The sequence below is a fragment of the Numida meleagris genome, chromosome 4 (assembly GCF_002078875.1).
Source record: "Numida meleagris isolate 19003 breed g44 Domestic line chromosome 4, NumMel1.0, whole genome shotgun sequence".
Classification (NCBI taxonomy): domain Eukaryota; kingdom Metazoa; phylum Chordata; class Aves; order Galliformes; family Numididae; genus Numida; species Numida meleagris.
In genome coordinates, this window is record NC_034412.1 from 91,921,015 (window position 1) to 91,935,575 (window position 14,561).

At 43.9% G+C, this 14,561-nt stretch overlaps 1 protein-coding gene across 4 annotated transcripts in view; it reads right to left on the bottom strand.

Annotated features, from left to right (window-relative positions):
• The window catches only part of FGFRL1 (fibroblast growth factor receptor-like 1), a 171,065-nt gene that overhangs the window by 100,167 nt on the left and 56,337 nt on the right, over positions 1-14,561 (bottom strand). Inside the window, exon 2 of one of the 4 annotated variants that reach the window (XM_021397217.1) lies at positions 10,583-10,672. The exons of the other annotated variants lie outside the window; for them this stretch is intronic. The gene's annotated coding sequence lies outside the window, so the exon portion shown is untranslated. The remainder of the gene's footprint in view (positions 1-10,582; positions 10,673-14,561) is intronic. 4 annotated transcript variants of the gene reach the window in all.

Consider the following 14,561-nt stretch of genomic DNA (forward strand, 5'->3'; position numbering starts at 1 on the left):
TCAACCCCAGGTTGGTGCCACAGCACAATTTTAAAATGCATGGTGATGCCTTCGCAAGTCGACACACAAGCAACTTCATAGAATCATAGGATAACACAGAATTGTTGGAGTTGGAAGACACCCTTAAAGGTGATCTAGTTCAACCCCCTGCAATGAACAGGGGCATCTACAGCTCCATTAGGTGCTGAGAGCCCCATCCAGCCTAACCGTGAGCATCTCCAAGGATGGGGTATCTACTACCTCTCCGGGCAACCTGCGCCAGCGCTTCATTACCATTGCTGTAGAATACTTCCTTAAATTCAGTCTAAATCTCCCTTCTCTCAGTTTGAAACTGTTTCCCCTTGTCCTATCACAACAGATCCTGCTAAAGAGTCTTTCCCCTTCTTTCTTAAAGCCCCCCCACCCCCTTTAGATACTGAAAGGCTGCTCTCAGGTATTCTCAGAGCCTTCTCTTTTCCAGGTTGAACAGCCCCAGCTCTCTCAGCCTGTCTTCACAGGGGAAGTGTTCCATCCCTTGGATCATTTTTATGGCCCTCCTCTGGATACGCTCCAACAGGTCCATGTCTTTCCTGTACTGAGGACTCCGCATCTGGATGCAGTACTCCAGGTGAGGTCTCACAAGCAAGGGCAGAAGGGCAGGATCACCTCCCTCGACCTGCTGGCCATGCTTCTTTTGATGTAGCCCAAGATACGGTTGGCTTTCTAGGCTGTGAAGGCACACTGCTGGCTTATGTCCAGCTTGCCATCAACCAGTACCCCCAAGTCTTTTTTTGCTTTTAAAACCCAAGTTATCTTTGTCAAAGCCACTGTTTATGTCTAGGAGCACCAGACGCTTTTCTGGACGGTCCCAGGGCTGCTCAGATTCAAAGATAATATCAATGTATTTCATCTGGTGTGCCTGAAGCTCTTCTGCACCCCTTGCTGCTCAGAAACTGCTTCACTTCATCTAGAGGAAAGTGCTTTCCCTCTGCCCCTATTGCACAGCGGTGTTGCACATCTCAGGATGAGCAGTACGACCAAAACAGCACCTAATAGTGAGTATATTCTGTCTAAATCAAAATGCCAAAAATAAAAATTTGAATTAAAAATCCATTTTAATTCCCTAAACTACCCAAAGGATTTGGACATATTTTTCCTTTGCTGAAGATCCCATATCTATATAAATCTACATAAGCAGAAAGATGGTGCTAATTATTATCTGACGCACAGCTAAAGTACAAACACTATGCTGCTGGTGCAGCTTTATTCAAACTGCAGCTCCCAAGTGTGCAGGAGTTTTGTCGGCATCGATTGCTCTGTAATATCAAATGATGTCATCCCACTGGTGGGCTGCGCACTGGCACGTACCGTCGTCTCTGTCAGGTAGATAGGGCTACCCTGGAATATCAATCAGTGTGCGCTCCTATTACCTCACAGTCTGGTAATGCACAGTCCCCGCTGCCCTCTTGCATGTGTGCATGGGGGGGAGAAACTTGGAGAGCCCAGCAGCTATCTAGTGAATCTGTGCATGGAGAAATATTGTCTCGGCACTACCCCACATCACGCACGTGTGCAGAACCAACACGCACATCTCGGCAGCTGTCAGCAGGACATTCCTGGCTGCAGACTGAAGCATGGCCATAGGTTGGCTCCTTGCAGCACAACGCACAGCAGAGCAAAGTCCCCATTCGGGGGAAGATTTCTGACTTACTCTGCAGAAATACAAGCTTCTACTGTCATGACAACTTGAACACAGCACTTCTGTGCTGCATGCTGGCATCTCTGAGTGAGGAGTCAGGAGGTCACAGCCTATGCTCAGACAACACAGGACCCCTTCCCATTACCTGTGGTGGACAAATCAGCTGCTAATCCCTTAATCCTTATTGCATGTAAACTCCAACGGCTGTGCCATGATAATTGCCAGTCTGATTATAGTGAAACCCCATTGGAAGACTCAATGATAAAAGATGGATACGTGTAAAATTGATTTGCTGTATCGAACAGTGCCACACTTGCCTTCAAATACTGAGTAATAAAAGGTTGTTTAAAATGGTTTTTATCTAATAACTGATTTGACTGATAAAAGAGAAAATTCACTTCTGAAGGGTGAACAAAGGCATTGTTTTACACACAGAATAGGATCAGTTTATGACTAAGGAAGAAAAGGCAATGTAAGAAATTTCATCATCATAGGCTATATCAGAAGAGTGAGAGGGCAAAATACAAGAGGCCAGATGCACTTGGGCTCACGACATCCATGCAGGAGCTCAGACTGAGCCATTGGTCTCACCTTTGCCTCCAGATGTCACAGTAAGAGCAATTCAGGAGAGGAATTTGATATTCATTATGATAAAAAGCAGTAATTATTGGTAGGGTTGAGCAAAATGCCCCAAATTTTGGTCCTGAGATAAAGTGAGTGTTGGGCTAAAATGGTCCCAGTAGTAGAGATGGCAGGTTTGGCCCACTGGGAACAGCCTAAGCCCCATAATTGCTAACTGCAGTGGTTCTTAGCTTTAAAAACAAAGGAAATTTGACACACAGAAAAATAAAATATCTGGGCAAGAGCTTATCCTCACATCACTTTTCTGCAGTGGGTAGAAGTAAAGCCAAAGCCCATTTCATGTAACCCACCAAAAGACACAGAAAAATATTAAATGAAATGCAAGCAGAGGCCTAACTCCTGTGTTTCATCCATTGAGGGGAATTTGCCAGCATTCAGACTTTTCTTGCTTATATCTTGTGATATTAGGTGCTTGCTTCTTAATATCTCTTTTGTGAGGGCATAATCCCAAAGGACAATCTCCTGTTTATTTGAAGAGGAGAGGAAATTTGTGACCTTAGTGATGATGAACAATCGCTAAATGCTCTAAAAACAGTAAGCAAATAAATAAAATTCAATTTGTTGTAACATTCATGATATTTAAGCTGCAGCACTGGTTTTCTGGGGTTTGACCGAGGAGTGCTGAGCACGCAGGATTAGTAACGTGAGTGTTTCCCACGGATGCGTCCCATGCGATTTATTTAAGCGTCTTTATGACACGCATTAACAAAAAGCTACACTAGCTGTGGGATCCAATAGCTAGAGGATCTAATATGTCTTACACTCCATTCACCATATAGGAGATTAGAAGCAGGTGCCTCTCCTAGGGAAACTGGAATGCGACAATCAAAAGGAAGCTGGCTCATATCCCCAGATGTTTGACGTTATGGGAAGAAGGGAGAAAGCGAGACGTTAGGGTCAATAAAACCATGCTACTACTCTTGCAGCACCTACTGTCCAGGAGGGACTTCAGTAGCTCAGTTCTGCCATTGATAAAAGTTTTACAAGACCTCTGCTCTGAAATCAAAGGTCTGTTTACTTAGCCTTTGCTTGCTGAGGTTTAGGATAGTGCAGGGAAGATCAAAGCTGAGACCTCGTTTAACATGTCCAAGTACACAACCAGCAAGTCTGTTTATGTTGGATTCCTGCACACTGAGTGTGCTGCTGTCTGTCAACACTTCAGGCTCATTTTTGGCAGGGAGGGAAATATTCAGAAAGGCCCCACAGATTTTCGTCCTATTGAAACAGAAGTGAAAGTCAGAACAGGGAGCTCTGAGGTCAAAAATGAACTCCTTGCAGGAAGAAAGAAGGAGACCTATGGTCTCTGCTGAAGTGCTGCATCACTACAATGCACCTATAGTCTACATCAAGAATTGCAAAAGAAAATTCTGGTTTTGCACTGTTTGGGTCCCACATTTTTTTACTGCTCATGCAGTACCACCAACACAGTCCAACCATACACTATTCTCACCCTCTAGTGTGCTGATCAGTTCTAAGAGTGTTTAGGGTAAAGATGCTTCAATCTTAACTCTTCATCCAAACATTGTTTTCAGTGGATCCCTCCATAGGTTGCTTTCTTGTGCTGATGGGAGCAGCTCATGCAGGACTGAGTGATAAAGCAGCACCTGCTTCTTTTTCACTTGGTTTTACAGAGGAACAAAAGATTATAATGAGAAAACAAACAAATAAGAAATCCTATAGAGGAAAGCACAGAGAAGATCACAGAAATTGTAAGCTGGAAGTTCTTCCTCCCACTGTCCTATCAACAGAACTGACCCTTAAAAACACAGAAAAGTAGCAGGAAAAGCAAGCTAATGGTTAAGGCAGAACCTTAGGACTTTGAGTCAAGTCAGATGGTAATGGTCACACAGACACTGAAGAATCTACAGCCACACAAAGGGACATCTCCTATTTGTGAGGTGATACAAGGATGAACATCAAATTATGGGCACCTTGCAATGAAGGGGGAAAAGATGGATACCTAGAAGCACACATAGGTCTCTTTTAAACAAACCACAATCTTTCCGGCCTGTCAAAAGGATGTTTTCCCTAACAGGACAGCACAGCCCACTTTGTTCCACCTTATTGCACCACCTGTAGACAAAATCTTCACGTACACGCCTGAGCTTCTGCCTCCCCCACCTTCTGGCTCCAATATCCAATCCCTTCATACACGTGTAGACAGTTATTGTCCCCTCAGGTGTCACTTAGCCAAGCTATACATACATTTACAAGCAGCTCTTTTAATCTTCTCACATAAATCAGTCCCTCAGTTGTCTGATCAGATCATCCAGGCCTGTCTCTCTCTGTCCAGACGAAAACCTTGCCTGTCTCCCTGACATCTCATGGATGTCGAGCTGTCAGCTCAAGCTCAGAGCTCTTAATCTTCCTCCCCCTCCCCACCTCCTTCCTTAATTGCTGCATACACTGTCACTGTACTGCTGCTGGATTTTCCCTGGCTTTCCCTTTGGCTGCCCACACCCCAACAAATACCGTCATCTTCCTGTAGCTTACCAATAAACCCCAGCCCTGGCTGGGGTTTATTCAGTCACTCACAGTCTGCATCCACGATCCTGTCACATTTCAGCAGGACTTGATGAAGCACAATTCTTGCCTCATCTATACTCATCTTTTCTAGGCCCCACTTTGGCCACATCTCCTTCTCTTGGCAACCCTGTCAATGGCAGGGATGCTGGAACTCAAGGATCTTGAAACTCTCTTCCAAGCTAAGCCATTCTCTGATTCTCTTCATTTTGATCTTTCCCTTTCCAATGGCTGACAATTTGCTTCACTGCAAAGGCCCCTAGAATCTTAAGGGTTGGAAAAGACCTCTAAGATCATCCAGCCCAGCCATCAACTCATCCCCACCATGCCCAATAAACCACGTCCTTCAGTGCCATATCTACATGTTTCTTGAAAACCTCCAGGGACAGTGACTCTACCACCTCCCTAGGTAGCCCTCCTGGTCCTGCTTTCATTAGCACCTCTTCTTTGTCAAAGCTCCAGCTTTGTCCAACTGACCTAGAAGTCCAGGCTCTCTCCTCCCTTTTTACATCTTCAAACAACATCACTGGTGCCTTATGCCAAGCTGTCTATCCCATGTGAGAGTATCTTCTCTATATTTAAACTACATCCTTTCTACAACTCCCTGAAAGGAGCTTGTGGCAAGGTGGGGATCAACCTCCTCTCCCAGTGACAGAACTAGAGGGAATGGCCTCAAGTTACGCCAGGGGAATTTCAGGTTGGATATTAGGAAAAAAATTCCTCTCAGAAAGAGCAGTCAGGCATCGGAACAGGCTGCCCAGGGAGGTGATGGAGCCACTGTCCATGGAGGTGTTCAAGAAACATGGAGATGTGGCACTGAGGAACACAGTTAGTGGACATGGTGGGGACAAACTGATGGTTGGACTAGATGATCTCAGCGGTCTTCTCCAACTTTAGTGATTCTATCTTCCTTCACTTTGTGCCCCTGGCAGCTCCTTGGGCACAGCCTTTGTGCCACTCAACAGCTCTCTCAGCAGGGTGAAGGCTCTGAGCACAACAGTGACGCACATAAATCACACTAATCACCACAACTTCACTAGCACCTCTCCACTGATTATCCTCACTTCTGCAACCTCAGCATTAAAGTATAATTGCATTTTAACAAGCTTCATTAGCACATTGCCTTAGTCAAGCTTAACACAGCCCAGGCATCCAAGGAAACCTCATGGTGCTTCTTTTCTGCTCAATATAATTTTCAAGGCTTCTGTAACCTGATTTGTAAGGAATAACCTCAGGGCTGCAAAGCTTTTCTTCTGCCATCCAGCAATTAAGGAATAATTTGTCACAGAGCAAGTCAAGCTGCGGGGCAGGGAAACCCTGTGCAATACAATGAAGCTATGTAAACCCCAGCCCTCAGTGCAGGAATGAAGTGAGCATCCCTCCCCTCCTCCTTTGTTAGGGAGAGAAATGCCTATATGCACCCCACCAATGCCTGCTAGCCATGGTTCTGCCCATCGTGTGCTTTTTCAAACACTGTGCAGAAAGTTAAATAGAAAGGTGCCAAACCATAACTTTAGCGTGAGCTATACAGTGGAAGAGGATTATAAAATAGGCTGCAAAGTTTTGGTTTTTTTTAAGAAGTTTTATAAAGATTCAAAGGATAATGGAAACCTCATTGTTTTTAAACAAAAGCTACAGTGAGAAGAGGAAGGTTAGTTAGAAAAAAAAAAGCAATGTTAAGTGATGGTGCCTTGGACTGGCCTAATTTGTGCACTCTGCCATCCACAACAACATGAGGTGCCCTGGGCATGTGGTGTATGCACCATAGGATCAAGGACGTGCTCCTGCACTGTGCATCCCAATCAGGGCCACACTCTGCAAATAAACAATCACTGAAGGCTCACAGTAAGTGTTCATGCAGCCATAGACAGATACATACATGTAGAGACTCACATCAGAAAGAAGAAAGAATGGACAGCTCTTATTTCGGTAACGCTCAGTAAGTATTTCTATCTGGCTAAACCTTTGCTAGCTTTAAAGTCGTTTAAAACTTTCACCAGTTATTTCTGTGACATAGAAGTCAAACACTTTCCCAAGCATTCCTGGAAAGATGCTTCCTGTTTCGTTGAGGGAAAGAGGGTATTTTTAAATAAAAATGCTCCCTGTGTATTAAGCTCAGTCACAAAACCAGAAGTGGTTTTGCAGATGGAGGCTATTACCTGTTTCTTTTTTTCCTTAACATCCACAGTAGCCAGATTAAGGAACTGCTAGCAAAGTTCAGTCACCATTTCCAAAACCACACATAGGAAAAATGTAGCACTAATAGAAAGCTATGGAGTATCAACTGCGACAGGGCCCCAAACAGCTGTCTGTGAAAACAGAAAACATGGGGTTAATGGCTCTTTTAACTTTTCCTTTTAGCACTTACAGACAACTGAGGACTGGCACGGAGATCACTGATCACTGTTGGAAATTCTGCGTGCAAAGAGACAGCCTGATCTTGTGAAGTGTGGGTAACACTCAATTCCCATTAATTTAAAGGGAGATCAAAGATGTCCAGCATTTTGTAGGAAATTCTAAATTTATGGACAGGTAGGTTCACATCTCATTACATAAAAGGGTTCTCCTCCAGCAAACCCCTTTCCTGTCTATTCATCCATGCCTTGCAATTTTTCAACTTAAGCACATAAAGAAGAAAAGAGGTGCTAACTATCTGATGCTACAATAGCACGTTATGCAGAAATATGTACTTCTCTCACTCTACTACCATTATTTTAGCATTCAGAGGAAAAACTTCACCCATCCCCACCTTCCTCCCCCCTAACCAGACAAATAAGGCATTCAGCTCGTCTGAATTTAAATTTTTATTGGAGCTGATCCAGCAACCAGAGCACATTGCTAGAAGCCAAGGTCCCGCTTCCTTCAACACACCTCCTTCATTCTGACTCCCTGCTTTTGTACTGCTTCAGTAATTTCAATCTGTGGTCAGGGACAGGGTAAAATTTCAGCTATTTCCCCCCTTAACTGCACAGAACAGGGCTTGCTCTTAAATCAAAAACCCTACACCCTAAGCCTCTGGTTAAGTGCTTAACTACAGGCAAGTCTTTGAAAACATCATGTTTGTTTTTTGTTTTTTTTTTCCTAGATATAGCTCTGAAAACCACAGAAATAAACCAGCTTCTCAGGAATAGCAAAGGTATTCAGAGGAAATTGGGGAGGGGGCACACAGGGCAGCTCCACAGTGCTTTTTTGGCCTGATCCTCTGAAACAGATGGCATTACCAGTCCTCATCAAGAATGTGAAATTTCCTCCCTTATCCTCTAGGGCATGAGAAAATATTGTTAACTGTTCTGGAAGCATTAGGAGCAGACAGCAACAGGAACCCAAGCAGAAGTCACATTTCTGTCACTGCCTTGGTGAATGAGCACCTTTCTGCATGGGTTGGTGTGGGCTCCCACAAGTATTCTACAAAGTTTTCTATTTTCCCCTCTCCGTGTTTTTCTTCTTTTTTTCCCCCCATTCCCTCTCCTCTAACATATAGTAATTCAAGAACCACGATCAGCCCATTGCTTGGCTCCAGGTCTCTCGCATGGGCTAAGGTTGCCTCCAATTCTGCAGCATGGTTTGGGGAATTTATTTATATTCTGCATTCTGGAGATAGACCTCACGTCTTGCCAAGGGCTAGCATGGGTCTTACTAAAGGAACACTGACAAATATTTATGGAACCTAAAGTGAAACTCAAGACACTGTTAAAATAAAGTTTGCCTTAGTTTTTTTATTTTCCTGAAGAATTGACCTGGCTTTCTTGGCAGAAAGACTAATCCAAATGCTATTGGTATCTTAACAGCTCATAAGAACCACATGCTTCAAATAAAGCCATTACTATCAGACACGCTGAGTGGTTCAATTAAACAAATATGAAAATAGACACTTCATCCTGCTTTAACTAAGTGGGATCATTTCACTCCTGAATCCAGACTGACAATGAAAATGATATAGCATTTATAGAGTAGCTTTTTATCCTGAGGGATCCCATAGGATTTCACAGACCTTGCTTCATGCACTACCGAGATGCTGCCACTTCCAGGGAGGAACCCATAAGCTGTCCTGTGGCCCCAGGTGATGGCACATGGCAGTTGAGATGGAGGAGCAGTAAGGAATTTCACATTCAGCTGAAACTATAGAAGGGAATTTAGGCGAGTGGAATGGAGCTTGTTTAGACTGGAGCACATCCAGCACAGAGGAGGTATACTGCTCCAGTGTTTTAAATATAAAAGTTAAGGGAAAATAATAAAAAAATTCTGGTTTAAACTATCCACAGAATTTAGAGGAAAAAAGAGTGAGATTCCATCTTGAAGATGAACGGTTTTGTTCTGTCCCACCACTTTATTTGTGCATACGAAATTCTCCAGAAGGTGCTCCTGTGTGCCATTCCCTTCAGGGATACAATAATCAGTACTAATACTGATACAGGGCACTTCATGAATTAAAGGCTTAAAAATGCTTTGACCTGCAATCACCCACTATTCACAGAGAAGAAAATGTTGTGTCCACCTACATCACTCATAGGACTGTGTCAAGTGTTGCCAGGATCACAGAATCATTAATGTTGGAAAAGACCACTAAAATCATCTAGTCCAACCATCAACCCATCACCCCCATGCCCACTAAACCACGTCCGTCGGTGCCACATCTACCCTTTTCTTGATCAGCAAGATACCTACTGGCATCTCTTCCCCATTTCCATCAACTGCACTACAAATATAATACAGACCAGAGATGGAGTGACTTTCCCAGGGCTGCCCTGCAGGTCTCTGGCAGCAGCAGGAATCCAGTTTTGATCCCCAGTGCTCTATGGGTGACAACCAGAAGATGCATCTCTGCACTAGGATATGCTCCCTTCCTGGGAAACCTCAGCCACGCATGAGGAACCCAGTAAGCCCTGGGATTTTCAAACATTGTGCTAATAGCTGGCCAAGAAAGTTGCAGTGAAAGGTTTCTGTGGGAGAAGGAAAAGGAAATTGGTGATTTGTGGAGAAGCATTGTGGCAGATAATGGTGAAGCAGGGAAAATCCATCATTTTAATGAGCCAGGGGCACTGGCAACATGACACAAAGTCATGAGAGATGCACCAAAAGTCAACTGCATCACTAAGGGTCACAGCAAGAACTCAGACTATCTCAACATGAAGAGTTCAGCATGTGGATGTGCTTATGTAGATATGTCCATAAGTCCTATCAATGTGTACTATGTTCAACAGTTGTTTTTTTTCTCCCACAAGTTCTACATATGCTCTCCTCTTACAGTGTCAGTGGTCTTTCCTCCAGCTCACAAAGACACATTTCAGAAAAGGATCAGCCTTGTCATCATTGCTGCAAACATCCCCCCAGCACACGTGTGAAAGAAACGCAGCTGTGCATTGAGAGCTTCCTACCTGGCCCCAAAGCTTGAAGACCTGGCAAAAGCCTCTCTGCAGAACAATTAGCAGAAAGCACAGATTTTATAATGCTTCTTCCTTTTTTATTTTTCTCTTTCTTTTTCAGTGCATTTAGCTTAAGTAGAACAATCAATACTGTCCTGGCAGCATACCACATTCCCAATATGTAACCACTTAAAGGAAGAGGACAGATATTACAGAGAGATGTCCCAGGAGAAGAAATCCTTATACTAGGGAAAGGGATTTCTTCGGAGTGACTGTTTTAAAACCACATAAACTTGCTTTTTTTTTTTTCCCCCCCTTTTCCTTCCAGGACTGGACTCTGAGCCTCTCTTTCCCTAGAGAGCAGTTGTTCACATACCTAATCCTCTGCCATTCAACGAAACCCCTCAGGCAGACAAACATCAGTGGGAGGAAGGGGCTGGCACTCCAGGTACAGCACTGCTTCTGCCTTGGAAGGAAATGGAATAGGAAAGAAAGAAAGAAAACGCTCAGCCTTCAGAGATGAGCAAAGATGGGGAAGAAGTTACGTGCTGTGTGATGTAGACAACTTTCAAAAGCACTATCATATGCCAAGAGCTAATCCTATTCTCTTATTCATATATATTTTAGGGGGGTTTCAGTACTCACAGAGCTTGTACTGCTGACAGCATGGAACAAAGCACAGCTATATAGAGACTACATTTCCCTGCTCTGATGGGGCAAACCGTGCTCAGATGTGGGAGCCCAGGGACAGGAGAGCAGAGCTCAAACAGGACCCTTGCAGCAGTACTGGACACGCCCAGCAGCTGCAGAACATAGCTTCACATTGTGCCAGCTCTGTTTGGGGTGGTTTGGGAGGACCCCATATTTCCTAAAGAACTCCATTCCTATATGAACACGCTGCTAGCAGTGAGCATACCCACATCATCCTGCAAGCCTGTGATATTAGAAACACACTAAACTTCAAAATCTTGTGGCTAGCAAGCTTTTGGCAATATCAGCTTTCAAAGCATAGTGTAACAACCAGGAAACCATCCATGAGCAGGCAGGTGCATCTTTAGTGTGGCTCACTGTGCTCTGCTGGTGCACCTTTGCTGTTACTACTAACAACAGCACTGCCACTGCCTGCACAGCCCAGCCAAGAGCTCCTGCTAATCCTCCTGCTAAACTCCTTGGGCACTGAGAATGCCTGACAGCTAGTGTCGCCGTGGAAAAAACTGGTAACAGTCGCTGGAGGGGCAAGGGGAAGAGGGAGTGTTTAATTACTGGAGCAAAAAAATGAAAGTATTAAAAGTTGTTTGAAATCTGGTTTTCTAAGCCAAAAAAAAAAATTTTTGTTAAACTTGGCTGCTTGCAATTGGTTGCTCTGTAGGTCATGAATGAACAGCACACACATGCACACATGTGTGCACACACACAATCCAGATGTGAAAATGCATGCATGCATGAAGATCAGGAACACCGGGATCCCACATACCCCAAATGCATGAGAGTATATTGATGTGTAGTTGATGAACTGGAGCTGGGGTAGCATTGCATTAATGAAGCATACGGTGCTACTCCACAGCCAAAGGGCTCCCTCTCTAACTCAAAATCCGTGACTGTGTTGTCGTATATAGAACCTACATCTGCAGTGACATGACATCTCCCACCCCACACACAGGGAATAATTCAGACCTTGTCTGAGCCCCATAATTAAAAAATAAATAAATGCCGTTCAGCCAGTAGCGGCAACAGCAGTGCTCTAATGCAAGACTGGACTCAGCTGCTTTTCATATTGGATCATATAACTGCTCAGAGCGGGGTTAGAAATTACACTGGGAAAAACTCCCACACCCTGACACTGCCCCTCTTAACAATGGGCTAATTGCAGCCGGGCAAGGGGAAATGGCTTTCCAGGCCCCAGAGAGTTCTCTGAAATTTCAAAAGGATTATTCTATTCCAAAGAGGGGTAACAAGTCATAATGAAAAGTAAGAACATCGGGGTCTTCTCAAAATGCTAATCTAAGAATATTTTCCTATCTGGTGAAATGTTGTATCAGTGGCTTGGGAGTGTTTCATTTCAATCCTGGCAGTTGGTATTTGTTTTTAATCTTTTGGTAAAAAAAAAAAAGTTTTGGAAGATTTGGCTTTTTGTGAAAAATTAACCTAAATCTATTTCAAATTTAAAAATGATGGTTTTCATTTGAAGAAAGTAAACTGCAATCACAACCTCCCTGGGTGAGGCACAATTCTGTTCCTACTATTCTTCATTTGTACAACAATTGGCTGTCCTGATCCAAGACAAAGCTCCCCAGGCACAGTTATGAAGCAAGATAAGAGCAGTGTGGTTGGGTTTTTGTTGTTGTTGTGTTCTTTTTTAGTGGACCTGATGAGTGACCAAAATCAAACCCCTCCTCAAAGTTTCACAGAATCTCAGCGGTTGGAAGGGACCTCAAGAGATGATAGAGTTCAACCCCCCTGCCAAATTAGGTACTCTACAATAGGTTGCAGAGGAAGGCGTCCAGATGGGTCTTAATATCCCCATAGAAGGAGACTCCACAACCTCTTTGGGCAACCTGTTCCAGTGTTTTGTGACCCTTACCATAAAGAAGTTCTTCTACATGTTGTTATGGAACTTATGTTCAAGTTTTAGACTATTTACTCCTCTTCCTATCGCTATACACCACTGAAAAGAGCCTGGCCTCACCCATGTCCCTTCCACCTCCCTTTAGATATCTATAAACATTTATAAACATAATCCCAATGGTGATACAGGAACATAAAATCACAGAATCATAGAATGAAAAAAGGTTGGAAAACACCTCAAAGATCATCAAGTCCAACTATGCACCTACTGTCAGTATTGCCCACTAAACCACACCCTTGAGAACCACATCTGCATGTTTCTTGAACACGATCCTACATCTCACAGAAGTTCATGGGTGTTATGTTATTCCAAACTGCTTCTGCAGCTGCATATTGGTACAGCCAACATCTACTCTTCTAAAACTAAGACTGCATAGGATTTCATGCAGATTGTACTTGAAAAAGTGACTCCTTCCCCTCCGCGGTGATGCGAATGAAAGACTAAATGAATTGAATTCTTTCAGGCACAGAGGCAATGAGCCATAATGCAGAGCAACACACCAGCTCCCTGTGTCAGCAAGCAAGGAAGGAACAAGGAAGGATGCTGAGACCTCATGCCAGAGGCACCTCATTGCTTCACTCACATGTGCAACAGACAAGCTCTTCGGTAATGATCTCTTCCCCTCCAGTACGCTCTGTTCTCTCCATTCCCTGCTGGGGGAAGTGAAATGATTGCAGTATCCTGCACTCTGCAAGCATCTGGGAGGCTGTCCCATGTAGCAAGCTGCCCGGTACAGCCTTCAAGATCTTCATTTCTCTACACAAATTACTTTAGTCATTCAAATAAAAACAGAGGGAGATGAAGAAGCACTTGCTTCTCGGATTCCCTGAATTTCATTACAACCACTGAGGGCTGAGCCATGGCCAAGCTCTGTGGTTATTAGCACAGCCATGGCTGGATTTCAGAGAGATAAGGGCCCATTCATTGCTACCAGTGAGCCTTATGTGTGAGCCCAACAAGGAGCAAAAACCAGCTGCCACGGTGACACTGGATCAAATCCCTGCAAACAGGGCAGCTACTGCAGCATCCCAGCTATGACATGCACTGCCACAGTACTTCTGCTGCTCTTGTAGTGCTTAACCTATGTCAACTGCTTCCTGAGCTGCCCGCTTCAAGACCTGATAGTGGCAGACATAGTTCAGTTTGTGAAGGTGCAAAACCCAATTCTCCCTTACCACCTCCCTCTCATGTCCATCTACCTTCCCTTCTGGCTTATGTCAGCCCAAAAGCTTCCCTTGGGTGGGAGATCACACCTGGTTCTCTCCAAATCATCTCACCCCATTAAAGAAGAAATTTCAGTCAATGCTTGCACACTGTTATTACTGATGAGGTACAAGATCAATGAGAAGCAATCTCACTCTCTGCTGTGCTGACTCAAGGAATTTTTTAGCTGGTGTAGTGACAAGCTTGTGGAAAGCTTGAGAATTTGAACCCTCAGCCAGAAAACAAGTAATAAGCATTCAAATGGAAATTTAAAAAGACATCCTAATATCTTCCTGACTGTTCAAGACTAAATCACTTCTCTGGGAAGTGCAACATTACACCTTTATCATCCACTGCAAGACTTAACTGGGATGAAATCAGTGGTTTTCTGTAACAATTCTGCACCTATATCTCATCAGTGAAGGGAATGGCAGCAGGAGATCTCTATTAAACTGGCATTAAACAAATAGAATTACAAGTGCTTTTAATAGAATTACAACAGCCTTTGAAGATCAGCGCCAGGTAA